The sequence below is a fragment of the Hypanus sabinus genome, chromosome 6 (genome assembly GCF_030144855.1).
Source record: "Hypanus sabinus isolate sHypSab1 chromosome 6, sHypSab1.hap1, whole genome shotgun sequence".
NCBI classification, from domain to species: domain Eukaryota; kingdom Metazoa; phylum Chordata; class Chondrichthyes; order Myliobatiformes; family Dasyatidae; genus Hypanus; species Hypanus sabinus.
This window is the reverse complement of record NC_082711.1, coordinates 11586748-11611573: the sequence shown is the minus strand read 5'-3', so window position 1 is coordinate 11611573 and position 24826 is coordinate 11586748. Positions and strand designations below refer to the sequence as shown.

The following is a 24826-nucleotide window of genomic DNA, read 5'->3' as shown; positions in this document are numbered from 1 at the left end:
TGGATCAATATGTGGAACTACGACTTTGTGGCCATTGCAGAGACTTGGATGTCTCAGGGGCAGGAATGGCTGCTGAGTGTGTCGGCCTTTAGATGTTTCAAAAAGAACAGAGAGGGAGGGAGGCAAAAGAGGTAGAGGAGTAGCATTGGTAGTCAGGGAGTGTCACGGCTGTAGAAAAGGAGGAAGTCGTGGAGGGATTGTCAACTCAGTCGTTCTGGATGGAAGTCAGAAACAATAACTCTGACTCTGAAGGGAGCAATAACTCTCCTGGGTATTTTAATAGACCCCCCCCCCCCAATAGTAACAGAGACATCGAGGAGCAGATAGGGAGGCAGATTCTGGAACAGTCCACGAATAATAGGGTGGTTGCGATGGGTGATTTTAACTTCCCTAATATTGACTGGCAACTCCCTAGAGCAAGGGGTTTACATGGGGTGGAGTTTGTTTGGTGTGTTCAGGAAGATTTCCTGATTCAATATGTAGATAAGTCAGGTAGAGGAGAGGCTGTACTTGATCTGGTATTGGAAAGTGAACCTGGTCAGGTGTCAGATCTCTCGGTGGGAGAGCATTTTGGAGGTAGTGATCACAACTCTCTCTCCTTTACCATAGCACTGCAGAGAGATAGGAACAGACAATTTGCAAAAACATTATGATGCTATTAGGCAGGAACTTAGGAAAATAAAATAAGAGAAGGCCTTAGTGAGCTGGATTAAGGAAAACCCCAGGGCATTCTACAAGTATGTGAAGAGCAAGAGTTTGAGTTGTGTGAGAATAGGGCCAATCAGGAGCAACAGTGGAAACGTGTACTGGAGGAGGTAGCAGAGGTACTTAATGAATACTTTGCTTCAGTATTCACCAGTGAAAAGGACCTTGGCAATAGTGGGGATGACGTACAGCAGACTGAAAAGCTTGAGTGTATAGACATTAGGAAAGAGGATGTGCTGGAGCTGTTGAAAGGTATTAAGTTGGATAAATTGTCAGGACCAAATGAGATATACCCCAGGCTACAGTGGGAAGTGAGGGAGGAGATTGCTGAGCCTCTGACAATGCTTTTTGCGTCATCACTAGGAATGGGAGAAGCACCAGAGGATTGGAAAGTTGCAAACATTGTTCCCTTGTTCAAGAAAGGAGTTGAGATAACCCAGGAAATTATGGACCGGTGAGTTTGACTTCAGTGGTGGGCAAGTCATTGGAGAAGATCCTGAGAGGCAGAATTTAAGAGCATTTGGAAAGACATGATCTGATTAAGGGTAGTCAGCATGTCTTTGTCAAAGGCAGGTCGTGCCTTACGAACCTGATTGAGTTCTTTGAGGATGTAACGAAACACATTGATGAAGGTAGATCTGTGGGTGTGGTGTATATGGATTTCAGTAAGGCATTTGATGAGGTTCCCCGTGCAAGGCTCATTCAGAAAGTAAGGAGGCATGGGATCCAAGAAGACCTTGTTTTGTGGATCCAGAACTGGCTTGCCACAGAAGGCAAAGAGTGGTTGTAGACGGGTCATATTCTGCATGGAGGTCAGTCAGCAGTGGAGTGCCTCAGGAATCTGTTCTGGGGCCCCTGCTCTTTATGATTTTTATAAATGACCTGGATGAGGAAGTGGAGGGATGGGTTAGTAAGTTTGCAGATGACACAAAGGTTGGGGGTGTTGTGGATAATTTGCAGGGTTGTCAGAGGTTACAGTGAGGCATTGATAGGATGTAGAACTGGGCTGAGAAATGGCAGATGGAGTTTAACCCAGATAAGTGTGAAGTGGTTCATTTTGGTAGGTCAAATATGATGGCAGAATATAGTATTAATGGTAGGACTCTTGGCAGTGTGGAGGATCAGCGAGATCTTGGGGTACATGTCCATAGGACACTCAAAACTGCTGTGCAGGTTAACAGTGTTGTTAAGAACACGTACAGTGTGACGGCCTTCATCAACAGTGGGATTGAGTTCAAGAGCCAAGAGGTAATGTTGCAGCTATATAGGACCCTGGTCAGATCCCACTTGGAGTACTGTGCTCAGTTCTGGTCACCTCACCACAGGAAGGATGTGGAAACTATAGAAAGGGTGCCGAGGAGATTTACAAGGACGTTCCCTGGATTGGGGAGCATGCCTTATGAGAATAGGTGGAGTGAACTCGGCCTTTTCTCCTCAGAGTGATGGAGGATGAGGTGACCTGATAGAGGTGTACAAGATAATGAGAGGCGTTGATCATGTGGATAGTCAGAGGCTTTTCCCCAGGGCTGAAATGGCTAACACAAGAGGACACAGGTTTAAGGTGCTTGGAAATAGGTACAGAGGAGATGTCAGGGGTAAGTTTTCCACACAGAGAGTGGTGGAATATACCACCAACAATGGTGGTAGAGGCAGATACTTTTAAGTGACTCTTAGATAGGTACATGGAGTTTAGAAAAATAGAGAGCCATGCGGTACAGAAATCATGGTCGGCACAACATTGAGGGCTGAAGGGCCTGGATTCTATGTTTCTATGACTCTTGGTCTTGGATCAGGTCCACAGCATTCTACAGGGAGGGATGAATAGCTAGAAGATGTGATACACATCGGTACCAACGACATGGGCAGGAAAAGGGAAGAGATCCTGAAGAGTGAATGTCGGGAGTTAGGCAGAAAGCTGAACACCCAGGATAGTAATTGCTGACCGTGCCACGTGCCATTGAGGGTACGAATAGGATGATGTGCCAGGTTTGTGTGTGGCTGAGGAACTGGTGCAGGGAGCAGGGTTCCAGATTGATGGATCATTGGGATCCCTCTGGGGAAGGTATGACCCGTACGAGAGAGGAAGGTTACACCTGAACCCGAAGGGGATCAATATATTTGTAGGCAGGATTGCTAGAGCTGTTGGGGAGGATTTTAAATGACTAGGCAGGGAGACGGGAACCAGAGTAATAGGGCTGAGGAAGCTGGCATAGAAGCAGATGCAGTGTGTAGCGAGACTGTGAGAAAGGACAGGCAGGTGATAGGGCAAAATCACTGACAGTGGGATGAGTTAAAGTGTAACCGGAAACACAAGTGGGAAGAGTGATGAATACAGGACTGAAGGTATTATACTTCAATGCAGGCAACATATGGAATAAGGTAGATAATCTTGTAGCGCAGCTAGAGATTGGCAGGTTTGATGTGGGCTACGCTGAGACGTGGCTGAACGAAGGTGGTTGGGAAGATATTGGAATCAATTATTAAGAATGAGGTCTCAGTTTACTTGGAGGCACATGTTAAAATAGGCCGTAGTCAGCATGGTTCCCTCAAGGGAAAGTCTTGCCTGACAAATCTGTTGGAATTCTTTGAAGAAATAACAAGCAGGATAGACAGAGGAGGATTGATTGCGGTTGAGTACTTGGATTTTCTGAAGGCTTTGACAAGGTGCCACACTTGAGGCTGCTTAACAAGTTACGAGCCTATGATATTATAGGAAAGACTGTAGCAGGGATAAAACAGTGACTGATTGGCAGGAGGCAAGGAGTGAGAATAAAGGGAGCCTTTTATGACTGGTTGCCAGTGAGTAGTGGTGTTCCACAGGGGCCTGTGTTGGGACCGATTCTTTTACTTTATATGTCAATAATTTGGATGATGGAATCAATGACTTTGTTACTAAGTTTACAAATGATATGAAGATAGGTGGAGGGGCAGGTAGTTTTGAGGAAATAGAGAGGCTACAGATAGACTTAGACAGATTAAGGAAAATGGGCAAAGAAATGGCAGATGGAATTCAATGTCGGGAAGTGTACGGTCATGCATTTTGGTAGAAGAAATGAAAGGGTTGACTATTTTCTAAATGGAGAAAAAATACAAAAAACTGAGGTCCAAAGGGACTTGGGAGTCCATGTGCAGGATTCCCTAATTTTCAGGTTGTTCCTGTGGTGAGGAAGGTAAATGCAACATTAACATTTAAAATACAAACGCAAAGATGTAATGTTGAGACTTTATAAAGCACTGGAGAGGCCTCACTTGGAGTATTGTGAGCAGGTTTGGGCCCCTCATCTTAGAAAGGAGGTGCTGAAACTGGAGGGAGTTCAAAGGAGGGTCACAAAAATGATTCCAGGGTTGAAAGGCTCATCATATGAAGAGCGTTTGATGGCTCTGGGCCTGAATACACTGGAATTCAGAAGAATGAGGGGTGTCTTCATTGAAACCTATCGAAAGCTGAAAGGCTTTGATACCTCTCTGGCTGCGGAGGGGATATTTCCTGTGGTGGGAAAGTCTAGACCAGAGATTTAAGTCTAGAATGGAAATGAGGAGGAATTTCCTTAGCCAGAGAGTGGTGAATCTGTGGAATTCTTCGCTACAGGTAAAGAGCTGTATTTATGTATACTTAAGGCAGAGGTTAATAGATTCTTGATTGGTCAGGGTGTGAAGGGATACAGGGAGAAGGCAGGAGATTGAGGCTGAGAGGAAAGTTGGATCAGCCGTGATGAAACGGTGGTGCAGATCCAATGGGCCAAATGGCCTCATTCTGCTCCTATATTTTATGGTCTTATGGAATCATGGAGGCATGAGAGAGGAACTGGCTAAAGTTGACTGGAGGGAGACACTGGCAAGGATGACAGCAAAACAGCAGTAGCTGGGGGAAAATTCGGAAGGCGCAGGATAGATACGTCCCAAAGATAAAGAATATTCTAAAGGGAGGATGATGCAAATGTGGCTGACAAGGGAAGTCAAAGACAGCATAAAAGCAAAAGAGAGGGCATAGAATACAGCAAAAAACAGTGGGAAAGTAGAGGATTAGGGAGCTTTTAAAAACCAACAGTAGGTAACTGAAAAAGTCATAAGGGAGGAAAAGGTGAAATCAGAAAGTAAGCTAACCAATAATATCAAAGAGGTTACAAAAAAGTTTTTTTCAAATGTACATAGAGATGAGAGTGGATAATAGACTGCTGAAAGAAGAGAGTGCAGAGGTAGTAACGGGGGGCAAAGATTTGGAGGATGAACATAAGTATTTGTGTTAGTTCACACTGTGGAAGATCCTCTATTTGAATGCCAGACATGCAAGAGTGTCAGGAAGGAGAAGTGAGTGCTTTGCTGTTACTAAGGAGAAGGTCCCGGCAGAGCTGGATAAGTCACCTGGGCTAGATGGTGTACACTCCAGGGTTCTGAAAGAGGTGGCTGAAGAGATTGAGGAGCATTAATAATGATCTTTCAAAAGTCACTAGATTCTGGAATGGTTCTGGAAGACTGACACACTGCAGATGTCACTCCCCTCTTCATGAAGGGAGAGAGGCAGAAGAAAGGAAATCATAGGCCAGTTTTGGGAAGATGTTGAAGTCGATTGTTAAGGTTGTCATTTGAGGGTACTTGGAGGCACATGATAAAATGGGCCAAAGTCAGCATGGTTTCCTTAAGGGGATATTCTCCCTAACAAGTCTGTTGGGATTTTTTGAGGAAATAACAGGCAGGATGGACAAGGGAGGGTCAGTGCATATGGGCTGCTTGGATTTTCAGAAAGTCTTGACAAGGTGCCCCACACGAGGCTGCTAAACAAGATAATAGCCCATGGTATGACAGGAAAGATACTAGCACTGATAAAGATCGGCCGACTGGCAGGAGGGAGTGAGCGGGAACAAAGAGGGCTTTTCTGATTGGCTGCCCATGACGAGTACCGTGTGGCAGGGACCGCTTCTTTTTACGCTGTATGTCAAAGATTTGGTTGATGCTTTGTGGACGATATGAAGACAGGTGGAGGGGCAGGTAGTGTTGAGGAAGCAGTGTGCCTGCAGGACTGACAGATAGGAGAATGGGCAAAGAAGTGGCGGATGGAATGTGGAGTAGGGAAGTGTATGGTAGAAGGAGTGAAGGTGTGGACTATTTTCTAAATGGGGAGAAAATGCAAAAATCAGACTTGCAAAGGGATTTGGGAGACCTCATGCAGTATTCCCTAAGGGTTAATTTGCAAGTTGAGTAATGAAGGCAAATGCAATGTTAACATTCATTTTGAGAGGATTAGAATATGACAGCAAAGATGTGATGCCAAGACTTTATAAGCACTGGTCAGACTGTACTTTGCAGTATCATGAGCAGTTTTGGGCCCCTTAACTAAGAAACGATGTGTTGTCTTTAGAGAGGAGATTCACCAGAATGAATCCAGGAATGAAAAGGTTAACACATGAGGAGCGTTTGATGGTTCTGGGCCTGTACTCACTGGAGTTTAGCAGAATGTTGCGGGGGGGGGGGGGATCTCATTGAAACATAATGAACATTGAAAGGCCTGGATGGGGTGGATGGGGAGAAGTTGTTTCCTTTGGTGGGGAAGTATCAGAATAGAGGGATGTCCATTTAGAACAGAGATGAGGAGGAATTTCCTTAGCCAGAGGGTAGTGAATATGTGGAATTCACTGCTGCAGATGGCTGACAAGGCCAAGTCATTGGGTACATTTAAAGCAGAGGTCAAAAGGTTTCTGGTTATTCAGGGTGTCAAAAATTATGGGGAGGAAGCTGGAGAATGAGGTTGAGAGGGATAATAAATCAGCCATGATGGAATGGTGGAACAGATTGGTTGGGCCGAATGGCCTTATTCAGCTCCAATGTCTTATGAACTTGCTGTGACGCAGAGTGCAGGCCTCAGCAGCAAGGAGAGGTGATGCTTGCACAAAGGGGCAGACGAACACAAGGCTTGGCAAGAATCGAGCCCTCTCTATCAGTACAACAGTAAGCCTTCTGTTGCCCCGCGTTACATAACTCCCCAGCGACACGCCTTCCTCTAGGGGAATGTGTGTCACAACCGTGTGAACCTACCAGGCACCTGCAGTGCAGACTGAACAAAACGCCAAGACCCAGCCCAAACGTGAACTCAGTCATTACCGAGCAGGCCTGTTTATTCAGAACAGCCAGCACCCTTTCTGCAGTCAGCTTTCCCAAGCAGAACAAAGCCTTTACTTTCAAGGCAGATCTCTACCATCAGGGAGGAGGCACAGGAGCCTGAAGCACTCACTGAACAATTCAGGAACAGCTTCTTCCCCTCTGCCGTCAGATATCTGAACGGTCCAACAACACCACCACTACATTCCACTTCCAACTATTTGTTTATTTCTGTAACTTACTGTAAATTCCACACCCACCCTGGGGGGGGGGGGGGGTGAGCATGAGGGAGGGAGAACTTCTTCATTCGAGGGTGGTGAGAGCGTGGAACAAGCTGCCAGCACAAGTGGTGGATGCGATTTTGATTTCAACGTTTAAGAGAGATTTAGATAGCTACATGGATGGCAGGGGTCTAGAGAGCTATGGTCCTGGTGCAGGTCAAAGGCACCAGACAGACTTGTAGTTCGGCATGGACTAGATGGGCCGAAGGGCCTGCTTCTGTGCTCCATGACTCTGTGTCCTGCACTGTGCTGCTGCTGCAAAAACCACAGGTTTGTCGCCATGTCAGTGACAATAATTCTGATCCTGATAGCTGTCCAAGTGTCTCTTCAATACTTTATAATTGTGGCTCCTCCTCCAGCAGCTCCTCCCATACACCCACCACTGACTGGGTGAAGAAGTTGCCCCTTGGGCCCCTTCTAAACTCTTCCCCTCGCATGATAAACCACCCACCACGCAGGTCATGCTGTCATCAGGAAGGAGGTACAGGAGCCTCAGGACCCACACCACCAGGTTCAGGAACAGTTATTACCCCTCAACCATCAGGAAGGAGGTACAGGAGCCTCGGGACCCACACCACCAGGTTCAGGAACAGTTATTACCCCTCAACCATCGGGAAGGAGGTACAGGAGCCTCAGGACCCACACCACCAGGTTCAGGAACAGTTATTACCCCTCAACCATCGGGAAGGAGGTACAGGAGCCTCGGGACCCACACCACCAGGTTCAGGAACAGTTACTACCCCTCAACCATCGGGAAGGAAGTACAGGAGTCTCGGGACCCACACCACCAGGTTCAAGACCAGTTATTATCCCTCAACCATCAGGCTCTTGAACTTCACTTGCCCAGCACCGAACTGTTCCCACAACCTATGGACTCAAATTTCAAGGATTCGTCATCTCATGTTCTCAATATTTATTGCTTATTTATTTTTATTATTTTTCTTTATCCTATTTTGTACTTGCACAGTTTGTTGTCTTTTACACATTGATAGTTTATCTATCCTGTGTGTAATTTTTCATTAGTTCTATTGTGTTAATTTGTATTTACTGTGAATGCCCACAAGAAAACGCATCTCAGGGTTGTATATTGTGACGTAAGGGCATAAGATCTAAAGATGTTGGAGCAAAATTAGTCCATCTGGCCCATCGAGTCCACTCCACCATTCCATCATGGCTGATCCTTTCTTTTTCTCCTCCTCAACCCCAGTTCCTGGCCATCTGCCCATAACCTGTGATGCCGTGTCCAATCAAGATCCTATCACTCTCTGCCTCCACAAATGCCTGTGATAACAAACTCCACAAATTCACCACCCACTGGCTAAAGAAATTTCTCCACATCTCAGTTTTAAATAGATGTCCCTCTATCCTGAGGCTGTGCCCTCTTGTCCTAGACTCCCCCACCATGGGAAACATCCTTTCCACATCTACTCTGTCTAGGCCTTTCAACATTCTAAAGGTTTCAATGAGATCCCCCCTCATTCTCTGAATTCCAGTGAGTACAGACCCAGAGCCATCAAACGTTCCTCGTATGATAACCCTATCATTCCTGGAATCATCCTAGTGAACCTCCTCTGGACTCTCTCCAATGCCAACACATCTTTTCTAAGATGAGGGGCCCAAAACTGTTCACAATACTCAGGGTGAGGCCTCACCAGTGCCTTATAAAGCCTCAGCATTACATCCCTGCTCTTGTATTCTAGACCTCTTGAAATGAATGCTAACATTGCATTTGCCCTCCTCACCACTGACTCAACCTTTAAATTAACCATCAGGGTGTTCTGCACAAGGACTCCCAAGTCCCTTTGCATCTCAGATTTCTGGATTTTCTCCCCATTTAGAAAATAGTCTGCACATTTATTTCTACTACCAAATTGCACATATGTACTTTGATAACAAACTTTGAATCTGTGCCCCCTCGCTCTTGAGGGAAAGCAGTCCCAGCCTGTACAGTGTCTCCACCATCCACCCATCTCAGTAACATCCTCTCTTTAGAACTGAATTTCTTTATCCAGGTGGTGATGGAATTCATTGCCATAGACAGCTGAGGTCAAGTCATTGGATATATTTAAAGCAGAGGGTGATAGGTTATTGATTAGTCAGGTTGTCAAAGGTCACAGTGAGAAGGCAAGAAAATGGGGTTGAGAGGGATAGTAAATCAGCCATAATGAAATGGTGGAGCAGACTCGATGGGCCAAATGGCCTAATTCTGCTCTTATGTCTTCTGGTCTCACACTGAAACTTTCCCCCACCCTCACTAATTTAGGAACACACTTCCTGACCAGAACTGCACACAAGTGTAGGCAGATGAGTTTGGTGGGATAGGATCAATGTATAGCAGCAACTTGGTGGGCTGAAGGGCCTGTTTCTGTTTTGTACAACTTCCCCACGATGCCTCCCCTACCCTCCCTCCTCCACCACGACATGAAACAGATCCCATTCGAATCTCCTTCCCTCCCACCGCACAACCACCGGTTCGCCCTAACCCACAAGCGGAGAACCAGACCGTCAGGAGCATTGAGGAGAGCCTGTTCAAAGTTCAGAGGCCAGTTTAACCAATAATCCCCAGCTCCGATGAGCCCGGCCCCTTCTAAATCCCAGGTTGCCCCTGGTTACGGAAGACTTGTCAGGTGAACAAGGGAATTGTCTACCAGGCTACTGTTACAGAGGAAGTATGGTGCAGGTCAACAAAAAGCTGCAAGGGTCGTGATGAGGTAAGTTCAGAGATCAAAGTTCATATTTTAGTGACTAAGAGGTCCATTCAATAGTCTTATAACAGCAGGGTAGGAGCTGTCGTTAATCCTGGTGGTAAATGCATTCAAACTTGTTTATTTTCTTATATTATGAGGCCAAATTTCATATTGCACATGGGTAGCCTCCAACCTGATAGCACGAACATCGGTTCCTCTAACTTCCATTAATTTCTCACCCCCCTCCTTTCTTTTCCCATTCGCCATTCTGGTTACCCTGTCACCTCTTCCATTCACCCCACCTCCCTCTGGTTCTCCTTCTCCTCCCCTTTCTCCCATGGTCCGCTCTCCTCTCCAATCAGATTCCTTCTTCTTCTTCAGCCCTCTACCTCTTCCACCTATCACCTCCCAGCTTCTTACTTCACCCACCGACTTTCCCCGTTACCTCACCTCACCTCTCACCTACTTGCTTGTATCTCTCACCCTCACACCTACCTTCTTCTTCTGGCTCCCACCCCCTCCTTTTCCAGTCCTGAAGATTCAGCCCCAAACATTGACTGGATATTCCCCTGTGTAGGTGCTGCCTGACCTGCTGAGTTCCTCCAGCATTCTGTGTGTGTCTCGCTCTGGATTTCCAGCACCTGCAGAATCTCTTGTGTTTTTGCATCATCTTCCTGTTGGGTGGCCGGGTGGGGTACATCTCTACCGAAGGAGGTGTAAGGATCTCCTTCCCTCCGCTAGCCTGCAGGTCACCCTCGGGTGTGGCACCTGCTTAGCCCCTCCCGATCAGGGTCACATGAAGCCATGGGAACGGGTGGTGGACGGTCGTACGAGCAGCCGGTGCAGATCACAAATCCTGGTCATGTGACCACTGACGCCAGGCAGACAATCTCTGAACAGTATTGATATTGGCTGGGGGTCACCCATCTTGTAAAGACACTGCTCAGGAGGCAGCAATGGCAAAACCACTCCTGTAGACAAATTTGCCCAGAGCAATCACGGACATGGAAAGACCACGATCACCCACTTCATGCAACATGGCACGAATGAATGAACGAGCCCAACGGGAGAAAGGAGAAGAGAGGGTGTCCGGGCTAGCTTAATCATGCTGACACATTGGGATGTGTCGACAGAGGGGAGGCTGGTTTCTGTGACGATCTTGGTTGTGTTTACAACTCTTCGATTTCTTGCAGCCTTGAGTCTACAGTTACCATGCCAGGCCACGATGCATCCGGATAGGACATATTACAATCTGCCGGGGTGCATGCTAGCATCGAGGTTAGCATCGTACTATGTTACAGTCCCAGCAATTCCCCTCGCTGTCTCTACGTTCTTCCCGTGAGTATGTGGGTTTCCTCCGGGTGCTCCGGTTTCCTCGCACAGTCCAAAGACGTACCGGTTAGTATGTTAAATGGTCGATGGGTGTGATAGGGCGTCACAGGCTCGTTGCTCCAGAAGGATCTGTTAGCAAGCTGTGTCTCTGAATAAATATACAAGCTGAGTGCCGTCTCGATCCGCAGGGATAAGAATCTGGTCGAACAGGAAGCAGCAGGCTCCCCGGCAAAGCTGAGGGAATTATCTACGGAAGCAGAACCTGCCAACATATGCCTGATTAATCCAACACCAGGCTTGGGGCAATTTCTGCAGAGAGTGAGCAGGGGACAGCTCCCTCCCGGCACAGAGATGGGCGGACACCAGGATTAAGTTAATTGGACAAAGGATCAGAAAGGAGCTGGTGAAAACATTATATCACTCGACATAAGAAACAGAAACAGGAATAAGCCACCCCACCCTCAACAAGCCCACCCTTCCTAACCCCCCCCATTCATTTTGAGGGTTGGTGGTTTTGTGCCAGAGTTGCATCCCAGGGTGTCAGAGTTCAGAGTGCATTTCCAGTGTTCTGTGTACGTCCTTCCCATTCCTGCATGGGTTTCCTCGGGGTGCTCCGGTTTCCTCCCACAGTCCAGAGAGGTACCAGTTAGGAGGCTAATTGGTCATTGTAAATTGTCCTGTGATTAGGTTATTAAATAGGTGGGTTGTGTTGTTGGGCCAGCAGTACCTGCTCCACACTCGATTCTAAATAACTAAAAGATCATGCCTTAACTTTGACATCAGTACCATTCCCCTGCACCATCCCCACACGTTCCTGACACTGTAAGGAACAGGTGCAGAATTAGGCCTTTTGGCCCATAGATTCTGTTCTGCCATTCCATCATGGCTGGTTTATTGCCCCTCTCAACCCCATTCTCCTGCCTTCTCCCCATAACCTTTGACATCCTGACTAATCAAGAACCTATCAACCTCCACTTTAAATACACCCAGTGTTTTGGCCTCCACAGCCGCCTGTGGCAATGAATTCCACAGATTCACAATTCATGGCTAAAGAAATTGCTGCTCCGTTCTGTTCTAAAGGGATGTCTTCTAATCGGAGGCTGTGCCCTCCGGTCCTAGACTCTTTCCCTATAGGGAACACCTCTCCATGTCCACCTCCTGCATTGAAACAGACACTTTAACCTATCCCCCTGACTGACAATGTTCCCATTCCTTTAATACCTAATACCTAATACGTTGGCTTCAACAGCACTTAGTCATAGAGTAACACATGGAGGCCAGGTCGATTGCTCGATTACAGCGCTTGGGGTTCAATTTCCGCCGCTGTCTGTGAGGAGTCTGTACGATCTCTCCGTGACCACGTGGGTTTCCTCCCGCGGTCCAAAGCCATACAGGTTAGTGCTGGTGAGTTGTGGCCATGTTGTGTTGGAGCAACATTTGTGGGCTGCCCCCAGTACATTGCAAACAACAATGCAGAAGGTGCACATCACTGCAGGTTTCAATGCTTTGATGTACGTGGGCAAATAAAACTAATCTATTTTTTATCTTATCTAAAGCCAAACTTATCTTAATCTTATCTCCCCATGTCCACGGATATCTTTTAAGTGGCTGTCATTATTCACCATGGACATGTTCAGGGAATCTGTCCCTGCAGATCGGTCTCCACTCTCTGAGGAAGCTGAAGAGATCTGGAACTCACACCATTCTACAGATGTGCAGTGGACAGCGTCCTAGCAAACTGCCTCACTGCGCGGCACAGAAACTGCACCTTGGCAGACAGGTAGTCAAAACTGCCCAATGCATCACCGGCACAGCCTGCCCGCCATCGAGGACACATATACAGAAAGGTATCAGAAAAGGGCCAGTAACATCATGAAGGGTCCCACCCACCCTGCTCGTGGACCGTTTGCCCCACTCCCACCAGGCAGGAGGCTACATAGCATCCACACCAGGACCACCAGACTCAAAAACAGTTACTTTCCCCCAGCAGTGAGGCTGATCAACACCTCCACCCACTAACTCAACCACCACCACACACCCCCTATCACCACTACTTCATCATTTCCTGTCAGTCACCTTATGTACACACATTCCTGTGCCTAGTGTCACTTTATGGCCATACAATCAAACTCTATATAAGCTATCATTTATTTATATTTATTGCTTTTTATTATTATGTTCTTTATCTTACTGTGTTTGTTTGTGCTTTATCAGATCCAGAGTAACAATTATTTCATTCTCCTTTACATTTGAGTACTGGAAATGACATGAAACACTCTTGAATCTCGAACCTCCTGCAGGGAGAATTACAAAGATTCACCACCTTCTGAGAGGAGAAATTCCTCGTCATGTCTGTCTGAAGTGGCAATTCCTTATTCTGAAGCTGTTCCCCCTTGTCCTGCTCCCCACTCGTAGAAATATTCCTTCACCATCCCCTCCCTGATTTCCCCACAGAACCCTACCTTTCAGCTGCAGATTCAGATCGATGTACCCAGTGTACATCGAAACCGACAGTGAAATGTGCCTCTGTAGAACCCAGGACATCTTCAAGGAGCGGAGCCTCAGAAAGGCAGTGTCCATCGTTAAGGACCCCCATCACCCAGGACGAGCCCTTTTCTCATTCCTACCATCAGGGAGGAGGTACAGGAGCCTCACTCAGTGATTCAGGAACAGCTTCTTCCCCTCTGCCGTCTGTTTTCTGAATGGACAATGAACCCATGAGCACCACCTCACTACTTTATTTCTGTTATTTTGCACTGTGTATTTTAACTATTGTGTCCTTGAGCAAGGCACTTAACCACACATTGCTCTGCGACGACACCGGTGCCAAGCTGTATGGGTCCTAATGCCCTTCCCTTGGACAACATCGGTGGCATGGAGAGGGGAGACTTGCAGCTTGGGCAACTGCTGGTCTCCCATACAACCCTGCCCAGGTCTGCGCTCTGGAAACCTTCCAAGGTGCCAATCCATGGTCTCTCTAGATGTACATATATATAGATACTGGAATTTTTATCTGTATTTATCATTGTAGTGCTGCTGCACAGTTAACAGATTTCACTGACATGAAACTGGATTCTGATTCTTGTGCGTTAGTGACCCGCACGAGCCTAACGATGTGCTGGAGGCAGCTTGCAAGTGTCACCTGGTGCCAACGTGACATCGTCACGGTGCTCAGAGGAAGAACACAAGCAAAAACTACAAAGCATTCTTTCACTAAGACTGCCTCTCGCAGCGAGTATCGGCCTAAGCTTTCCCCACTCAGTAACCCCATCCCAGCAAGAACCTGGGTGACGAGTTAAACAAGTTCTTCGGCCCGACTCGTCCACACCAAACCAGCTCTACCACTCTCAGAAGCTGGACCCATTTGCCTAGGTTTGGAGCATCCGGAGTTGGAGCCTGGAGTTCAGGGAGCTAGTCCAGGGGTCAACACCAAAGGTCAAAGGTTGATCAGAAGTCTGAAAGTCTAAGGCCAATGGCTGAGGCCTGGAGACTGACAACTGCAGACCCAGAAGCCTGGGCTGGGATTGGAGGACTGTCCTTGCCTCTTGGTGGGAGGGAGGAAGGGAGGAAAGGAACCCGTTTTGCTCTCATTGTGTTGCTAGTTGTGTTCTGTGTGGTTCTGCTGAGCGTGGTGGGCATGGAACATTGGCACCGGAACATGTGGTGAGGCCGATAGACAGGGTAAATGTAAGCAGGCTTTTTCCACTGAGGGGTTGGGTGGGACTACAACCAGGGGTCATGGGTTAAGGGTGAAAGGTGAAGAGTTTAAGGGCAACTTGAGGGGAAACTTCTTCACTCAGAGGGAGTGTGGAACAAGTTGCCAATGCAAGTGGTGGATCCAGATTCCATTTCAACATTGAAGAGAAATTGTGGATAGGTACATGGATAGGAGGGGTATGGAGGGCTATGGTCCCGGTGCAGGTCGATGGGACTAGGCAGTTTAAATGGTTCAGCACAGACTGGATGGGCCGAAGCGCCTATTTTGTGCTGTAGTGCTCTACGGCTCCATGAGTTGCGGGCTGCGGCCAGCACATCCTCTGGTGAATGGATTGTTGATGTAAAGGATGCGCGTTTTAATGTAAATAAATCTGAATATCCCTCTGAAGCCCTTCCTAACCGTTCAACCGTCCAAGTGGCTTCCAAACACTGTGACATCCAGCCGTCGGAGCATGGACTCGAACACATGAATTCCTCCTGAACTAAGAGAATCAGTGCCAATACCCTTCACCCCAGGTACGAGCTCGTTAATGCCCCGTACTCAGTGTCCTCTGCGATAAAGGCCAGCAATTCCATTTTCAGCTCAATTAAAGATCAGCGCTATTTGTCACACTTACATCGAAACGTACAGTGGGGGCAGCCCGCCAGTGTTAACATGTTCCGGGCCCCAGCGTTGCATGCCCACGATTTACAAACTTTCACCGGTACTTTGGGATGTGGGGGTAACCGGGGCACCCGGAGGGAATCTGTGCATATAAGTTCCTTACGGACAGCAGCAGGGACTGGCACTGTGACCGCGCTACACTAACCATTCCCCTACCACATCGCCCTGTTTTTAATCGCTGAATGTGTGCTGGTCAGAACTGACGACCTCCAACAATATTTCTTTTATAGACAATAGACAATAGGTGCAGAAGTAGACCATTCGGCCCCTCGAGTCTGCACCGCCATTCTGAGATCATGGCTGATCATTCACTATCAATACCCAGTCCCTGCCTTGTCCCCATATCCCTTGATTCCCCTATCCAAAAGATATCTATCCAGCTCCTTCTTGAAAGCATCCAGAGCATTGGCCTCCACCGTCTTCCGAGGCAGTGCATTCCACACCTCCACAACTCTCTGGGAGAAGAAGCTCTTCCTCAACTCTGTTTTAAATAACTGACCTCTTATTCTCAATCCATGCCCTCTGGTACTGGACTCTCCCAACATCTGGAACATATTTCCTGCCTCAATCCTATCAAATCCTTTAATTATCTTAAACGTTTCAATCAGATCCCCTCTCAATCTCCTCAATTCCAGCGTGTACAAGCCCAATCTCTCCAATCTCTCTGCGTAAGACAGCCCTGCCATCCCAGGAATCAACCTAGTGAATCTACGCTGCACTTCCTCAATTGCCAGAATGTCCTTCCTTAAACCTGGAGACCAAAACTGTACACAATATTCCAGGTGTGGTCTCACCAGGGCCCTGTACAAATGCAAAAGAACATCCTTGCTCTTGTATTCAATTCCCCTTGTAACAAAGGCTAACATTCCATTTGCCCTCTTCACTGCCTGGTGCACTTGCTCATTCACCTTCATTGACTGGTGAACTAGGACTCCTAGGTCTCTTTGCATTTCTCCCTTACCTAACTCTACACCGTTCAGACAATACTCTGCCCTCTTGTTCCAGCTTCCAAAGTGGATAACTTCACATTTATTCACATTGAATGACATCTGCCAAGTATCTGCCCACTCACTCAGCCTATCCAAGTCTCCCTGTATTCTCCTAACGTCCTCTTCGCACGTCACACTGCCACCCAGTTTAGTATCGTCAGCAAACTTGCTGATATAGTTTTCAATGCCCTCATCTAAATCATTGACATAAATCGTAAAGAGCTGTGGTCCCAATACAGAGCCCTGTGGTACCCCACTAGTCACCTCCAGCCAGTCCGAGAAACACCCATTCACTGCTACCCTTTGCTTTCTATCTGCCAACCAGTTTTCTATCCATGTTGAAACCCTGCCCCCAATGCCATGAGCTCTGATTTTACTCACCAATCTCCTATGTGGCACCTTATCGAATGCCTTCTGAAAATCTAGGTACACAACATCTACTGGCTTACCCTCATCTAACATCCTTGTTACACCCTCAAAAAACTCCAAAAGATTAGTCAAGCATGATTTGCCCTTGGTAAATCCATGCTGGCTCGGCCTAATCCTATTTCTGCCATCTAGATGTGCCACTATTTCGTCCTTAATAATGGACTCAAGCATCTTCCCCACGACTGACGTTAGGCTAACAGGGCGATAGTTCTCCGTTTTCTCCTTCCCTCCCTTCTTGAAAAGTGGGACAACATTAGCCACTCTCCAATCTTCAGTAACTGATCCTGAATCTAAGGAACATTGGAAAATGATTACCAATGCATCCGCAATTTCCTGAGCCTCCTCTTTTAGAACCCTTGGATGCAGACCATCTGGACCCGGGGATTTATTAGCCTTCAGTCCTACCAGTCTACTCATCACAGTTTCTTTCCTAATGTCAATCTGTCTCAATTCCTCTGATATCTTATGACCCTGGCCCATCCATACATCTGGGAGATTGCTTGTGTCCTCCCTGGTGAAGACAGATCTAAAGTATGCATTAAATTCTGTTGCCATTTCCCTGTTTCCCATAACAATTTCTCCCAATTCATTCTTCAAGGGGCCAACATTGTTCTTAACTATCTTCTTTCTCTTCACATAGCTAAAAAAGCTTTTGCTATCCCCTTTTATATTCCTGGCTAGACTGAGCTCATACCTGATTTTCTCTCTCCATATTGCTTTTTTAGTTAAGATCTGCTGTTCCTTAAAACTTTCCCAATCATCTGTATTCCCACTCATCTTAGCCCTGTCATGCTATACAATCTCTGACTTCCTTTGTCAACCACTGTGGCTCCTTTCCCCTCTTTGAATCCTTCCTTCTCATTGGAATGAACTGCTTTTGCATCTTCTGTATTATCCCCAAGAATATCTGCCACTGCTGATCCACTGTCTTTCCTGCCAGGGCATCCGCCCATTTAACTTTGGCCAGCTCTTCCCTCATGGCTCCGTAGTCTCCTTTATTTAATTGCAACACTGACACCTCTGATCTGCCCCTATCCCTCTCAAATTGTAGATAAAAACTTATCATGTTATGATCACTACTTCCTAATGGCTCCTTTACTTCAAGATCACTTATCAATTCCTGTTCATTACACATCACCAAGTCCAAAATAGCCTCGTTCCTGGTTGGCTCAAGCACAAGCTGTTCCAAAAATACATCCCTTAGACACTCCACAAACTCCCTATCCTGGGGTCCAGCACCTACCTGATTCTCTCAGTTCACCTGCATGTTGAAATCTCCCATAACGACTGCATTATCTTTAGCACATGCCAATGTTAACTCCCTAATCAACTTGTACCCAATATCCACACTACTGTTTGGGGGCCTGTACACAACACCCATTAGGGTCTTTTTACCCTTACTGTTCCTCAGCTCAATCCACACAGATTCTATTTCCCCTGTTCCCAAGTCACCTCTTGCTAAGGACTGAATCTCATTCCTCACCAACAGGGCCACCCCACCCCCTCTTCCCATATTTCTGTCTCTACGATAGCACGTATACCCTGGTACACTCAATTCCCAGGCATGATCCCCTTGCAGCCATGTCTCCGTTATCCCAACAATATCGTAGTTCCCCATTTTCATCTGAGCTTCAAGCTCATCTGTCTTATTTCTGACACTACGCGCATTCAAGTATAGAATTCTTAGCCCATTCCTCCTCTCTTTGCTTAAAACACTGTCTACTGTACCTAACCCAGCTCCTTGAACTTCCATCGGGCAAATTGCACCCTGAATTTTGTTGACCTTCTCAAGATCACCCAAACCTTGTACACATTTAACCCCATGCACCTTCTGACCAACCCTCTGGATCTGGATCCCTGCCCCCTGCACATCTAGTTTAAACCCCCCCGAGCAGCACTGGCAAATACTCCTGCAAGAATGTTAGTACCCCTCCGGTTCAGATGTAGACCATCCCTTCGAAACAGATCCCAATGTCCCTGGAACAAAGACCAATTATCCAAAAACCTGAACCCTTCCTTCCTGCACCATGCTCTCAGCCTCGTATTAATGTGCATAATCATTCTATTCTTCGCCTCACTCGCACGTGGCACAGGTAGCAATCCCGAGATTGTCACCCTGGAGGTCCTGCCTTTCAGCTTCACTCCTAACTCCCTGAACTCTCTAAGCAGGACCCCCTCACTCACCTTACCTACATCATTGGTCCCTACATGGACCACCACTACATCTGGGTTCATGCCCTCACTCTCAAGAATAGCCTGCACCCAATCTGAGATGTCCCGGACCCTGGCACCAGGGAGGCAACATACCATCCGAGACTCCCGATCTGCCCCACAAAATCTCCTATCTGCCCCCCTAGCTATAGAGTCCCCTAAAACTATCGCTCTCTTCTCTTCCCTCCTCCCCTTTCTAGTTGAGGTTTCAACCTCTGTGCCAGAGGCAGGACCACTACAACTCATTTCTTTCGGATTTCAGAGTGATAGACTCATACAGCAGGGAAGAGTCCGTTTGGCCCATCTGGTTCATGCTGACTCCATCAAAGCTAGTCCCATTTGCCACCATTTCCTCTGAAGTTTAGAGGGGTCCCCGACCCAGGGTTCCTTGCTTAACTAGTATTGGTCCATGACATAAAAATGGTTGGGAACCCCTGCTCTAAACACTTCCTTTCCACGAACCCATAACTGCCTTTTATACTCTACACACCTCTATCTACCACATCCTCTGGTAGCTCGTTCCATAGTCCCACCACCCTCTGTGTGAAAAGGTTGTCCTTCAGGTCCCACTAGAATCTTTCCCTTCTCACCTTAAACGCGGTCTAGACTCCCCTACCCTGGGTAAAAGACTGAGGCTGTCCACCTAACCTATACTCTTACCATTTTACAAACCTTAGCCTCCTTCATTGTTGTTTGTGGGGCAGGAGGTGTGGCTGCCACTTTCCTTTCATCCAACCCCCTTTGGTTCCCACTGGTCTGCCCGCACCCCCACATTCACCCCCTCACTCCTGGGGCCAGAGGGTTGTCACACCGGGTGAGTGAGATGGGTGGGCCAGGCTCTCTTCAGTCCCATTCCTTGGTGCCCTACAGTTCCCCACACATCTTTGACCTCTCCAGACACAGCCCAGTTGCCTGGAAGCGTGCATAGGTCCTCCCAGGAGCCCTCAATGCACTGAGGGTCTCATAGCCAGTCCAGATGAAACCAGGTTCACTCTGAGAATATCCACCAGGACACAAAATCCTGCCGGATCTCCAAAACATAAACGATGCCCGTCCCCATCAGACCTCACCGATGTTTACCAATGCTCCAGGGGAAGGGTCCCATCCAGATGTATCACTGCTCTGCCTGCCTGTGACTGCAAGAAACCACAGAGAGCTGTGGTCACCGCTCAGCACATCACGGAAACCAGCCTCCCCTCCACGGACTCACTGCCTCAGTAAACCAGCCAACAAAGACTGCACCCAGCCCAGACGTTCTCCCATCTCCACTCCCGTCTCACCAGGCCTGGAAGCACCTACCACCAGGTCAGGGACAGCTTCAACCCTGCTGCTATAGCAACATTAACTGGTTTCCTTGTGCGATAAAATTGACTCAGCCCCACAATCTACCTCATTCAGGTCTGGCTCTGCACTCTCTCCATAGCTGCGACACTTTATTCTGCATTCTGTTATTGGTTTACCTTGTTCTACCTCAGTGCATTGAGTAATGATCTGATCTGCATGAACAGTATGCAGGACAATTTTTTCACTGTATCTCGGGACACGTGACAATAATAAACCAATTCTAATTTAAGACGTTAGCAGGCCAGACAAAGGGTGGGAGTGTTGGTGGGGAGGGGCAGGCTACAGTTGAAGGGAGGAGAAGTGAGCCCCCAGCTCAGAAATAGGGACTGGGTGAGGCCCAGGAGAGAAAAGTCATGGGTGATCGGATCAAAACCCAGGATCCCACGTGACCAGCCATGATTTTGGCTCACAAAGCAAGAGTTCAAAACAGAGAGGCATCAAAACAGCCCAGGCAGAGATCTCCATGGCAACGCCCATGGCAACAGGCTCTGGGATGGGCGAAATCCCGGCCTACTCCCAGCCTGAGCCCCACTTACGCCTCTCCAGTCCCTGTGGCACTGATACTGAAGAATGTGGTCTGTGCACATTTAAACAGCCTCGCCCCGTTTATTTACACAGCAGTCAGCTGACACTCTCAGCAGCTACCAACAGACAGCACACTGAAGCTCGCCCCCAGGCCCTTTGGCCCATCGTTACCTGTCCAGCTCTTTGAAATAACTCTCCAGTTACAGCATGGAGACAGGCCTATTGGCCCATCATTAGTACAACACAGAACACACCCGTACTTTCAGAAAAATACTTTTAAAAGCAGTCCTTTTGAAGTCTTGTATCTGTACTTTGTGCATGAAGGAATCCACATCCCAATGAACTCCATCTGTGTTCAATTTTAATCCATTTAAAAGTACGTCCATGCAGTCAACTGACACTTCAGAACATAGAACACCAAACCCAGAGCAGTACAGCACAGCACGAGGCCCTTCAGCCCACAGTATCTGTGCACACCTGTGGCCAAATTCAACCCAAACCCTTCTGCCTGCACATAATCCATATCCCAGAACCTGAATCAGGTTTAATATCACAAAGTATGTCGTTCTGCAGCGGCAGTACGTAAAAATTTACCATAAGTTACAATAAGAATTACGTACACATATACAAGGGCATATCTTGAACGGTTGGGTAGTGGGGTGGAGATATGTCTGTCCTTATCGAAGGAATTGAGAGGAAATCCTTCCCTCATTGGCCTGCTTGGGCAAGGTGTGGCACCTGCTTAGCCCCCTGCTCATTATTCCGAATTAAGAAGAAGAGAATTTTATTCTTTAGAACTAATTTTAATCTATCTGAAAATCAGAAGCAACAAAAAAGAAGTTATTAGTTTTATACCCCGCCTGCTCAGCACCAGACCCCCCACCACAGATTAGGGTCACGTGAACCCATGGGAGCAGGTGGTGGACGGTCGTATGAGCAGCCGGTGCACATCACAAGTCCACTTAGTCTCCGTAATGACCTTTCCTGCTGCCCGCGTCTTTGCCCCAGGCACGGACGAGTCACGCAGCGATGGTAGACTGCAGCCGATGGCCTGAGATTTCACTGGAGTTTTTGTACGTTGTAAGAGGACGCTGTACCAAACCAGACAGTAATGGCTGATGTGAGGATGCTGTCTGTGATGGCAGTGTGGAATTGTCCTGACAAGATGGCCTCATGAAGTATGTCCTCTGCTGTGCCTTGATCACACGTACAGGACAAAAACTTGTTTTGCATACTATCCACACAGATCATTTCATCACATCAGTGCATCGAGGTAGCACAGGGGATAACAATAACAGAATGCAGAATAGTAAACGCAAGAGATGGGAGGCCGCTGTGGGTGCTAGAGAAAGGCAGTGTCCCTTTCTCTCTGGCGAGGGGACAGAATGGTGGGCTCACACCCTCTCACAGGAAGATACCAGGAGACCTTCATTGCCTGGCAACCACGGAACTCAAAGTTTACAGTAAATTTATTATCAAGGTACATATATGTCACCATATACAACCCTGAGATTCATTTTTTGTGGGCATTCTCAATAAATCTCTAGAATAATATAACAGAACGAATGGAAGACTGCCCAGATAGGGTGCTCAACCAGACTACAGAAGAATAGCAGACTGTACAAATACAGAAATAATAATTAAATAAGCGATAAATATCCAGAGCATGAGATGAGAGTCTCTGGAGGAACTCATGCTTCAGACATCCCTCAATAATTATCTTTGAAGAAGCCAGTATGATCAAAGACCCCTCCCACCCTGGACAACCCCTCCTGATGCTCAGAATGCACCACAAAGAGAATCCCATCTGATGCATCCCGGCTGGTATGGACCCTCTCTGCCCGAGGCCACCGCAGAGAGATATGGAGAGTTCACAGGCCCCAGCCTCCCCTCCCTGGACTCACTCTTCACTGCCTCAGGAAAGCTGTCATTATAATCACAGACCTCACCCGCCCAGACATTCTCTCTTGTTCCCCCTCCCTTCGGGCAGGAGGTACAAACGCCTGGAAGCACGTAGCACCGGCTCAGGGGCAGCTGAGACCTCACTCTTATCAGACTACTGGGCTGACGATCCAATGGACTCTTAACCTCACAATCTCCATGGCCTTGCACTCTCACTGTAACGCTTCACTCTGTTATTGTTTTACCTTGTTCTACCTCAGTGCTCTGTGCAATAATCTGATCTGTCTGCAGGACGATCTCTTCCCTGTGACAATAATAAACCAATTCCATCTCAGTTCCAACCCCTTTTTATAACCTGCCCGGCCGCCCGGTGAGCAGAGGCAGAAAGTTGGGTGCCACGTTAATGCTAGGAAGGACTAGATGGGCCGAAGATCTGTTTCTGTGCTCCATGACCCTGCCTCACCTACCTCTGTGCTCCCCTAGCCTTAACCCCTTGTTCCCCACCGCCAACCCGGCCGGTCTCCTGCCCGGGCCGAGCCCAGCCAAGTGATTCTCCCTTCCACTCGCCCACAGTGCCGGCCCGGCCTGGGATTACCAGAACTCTCCCAGCACAGGAAAGAACTCGATCCCAGTCCGACCCCATCCTCCCTCCACTCTCCTCCGAACTCAGCAGCCCAGGTAGGGTCAGGAATAACCGGTCGACATTTCTTCACTAGATCTCCTCCTCATCTCTCCATCCACTCCCCTCTCTCCCTTCCCTTCAGCACACCGACTGCCCAAAACTCACCCCTTCCACCTTTCACCTCATATTTCTTTTTCCTTCATCTCTCACTTTCTCTCTCCAATTTTCTCCCCTCCCTATCTTCTGCCCTTTATCCCCCCTCTGTCCCTCTTCTTCTCTCCCCTCAATCTCCCTCTATCCTCTTTCTCTCTACCTCCCTGTCTCCCTCTTCCTTTCACATTCTCTCTTTTCTACCTCCCTCTGTTTCCTACCCTCATTCACTCTCATCCCCTACATCTTTCCTGCACTGCATCTGTCTCTCCTCCCCTCCTTCTTGACTCTATTCCCTTCTCACTCCCCTCCTTCTCCCCTCTCCTCCCCTCCCTCTCCTCTCTACTTTCCTCACCCCCTTCTTTCTCTCCTTCCCCTTCTCTCTCTCTCCATTTCTTTCTCTCCCCTACTCTCTGCTCTCTCTCTCTTCTCTCTCTCTCTGCTTGTCTCTCTTTCTTTCACACATTTTGTACTCTAATTTTCTTTCCTTCTCTCTTTCCCTCTCTCTGCTTTTCTCCCTCTCTCTCTCTCTGTCCCTCCCTCTCTCACCCTCACTGCCTCTCTCTCTCTCTTTCCAACACTCAGTAACAGCTTAAACTCCCTGAATACAATTAGTTCCTTACCTGACCAAACAATCAAGGGGGTCGTCCTTTCCAGAAACTTCTGTGGAAAGATGGAGCGATCAGATCAGCCCCCACCCCCACCAGTGCCTGCGCTGTGTTACCTGTGACTCGCTGGGAGAATCTGGCCGTGTTCAGTAGGCTGTGACCACGCCTGCCAAACCTGCTCTGTCACAGACTGATGACTCAGGCCCTCACTCCTGTGCCAACTTCCTTCCTCCTACCCGAATCAGCTTAATGCCTCAAAAAGGCAGAACCCATCACCCAGGATTGGCCCTCTTCTCCTTGCTACCATAGAGGAGGAGGTGTAGGAGCCTGAAGACACACACTCAACAAACGATTCAGGATCAACTTCATCCCCTCTACCACCAAATTTCTGAATAGACAATGAACCCATAAATATTGCCTCAAGAAACTTTTTCTTGTTTCTTGCCCTCTTTGTGCGCTACTTATTCAATCTATGTGTTCCGACCGTAAACTACAGATTTTTATTATTATGAATTGCCACGTCCTGCTGCCACAGTACAGCAAATGTCACAATCTGCCAGCGATATG

At 47.7% G+C, this 24826-nt stretch overlaps 1 protein-coding gene across 2 annotated transcripts in view; it reads right to left on the bottom strand.

Moving 5' to 3' along the window:
- The window catches only part of vill (villin-like), a 117937-nt gene extending 93317 nt beyond the window's left edge, over positions 1-24620 (bottom strand). Inside the window, exon 1 of one of the 2 annotated variants that reach the window (XM_059971709.1) lies at positions 24376-24620. The gene's annotated coding sequence lies outside the window, so the exon portion shown is untranslated. Of the gene's footprint in view, positions 1-24274 lie in introns of both variants that reach the window. The other variant, XM_059971707.1, reaches the window with a different exon arrangement.
- Between the last annotated feature and the right edge of the window lie 206 nt (positions 24621-24826).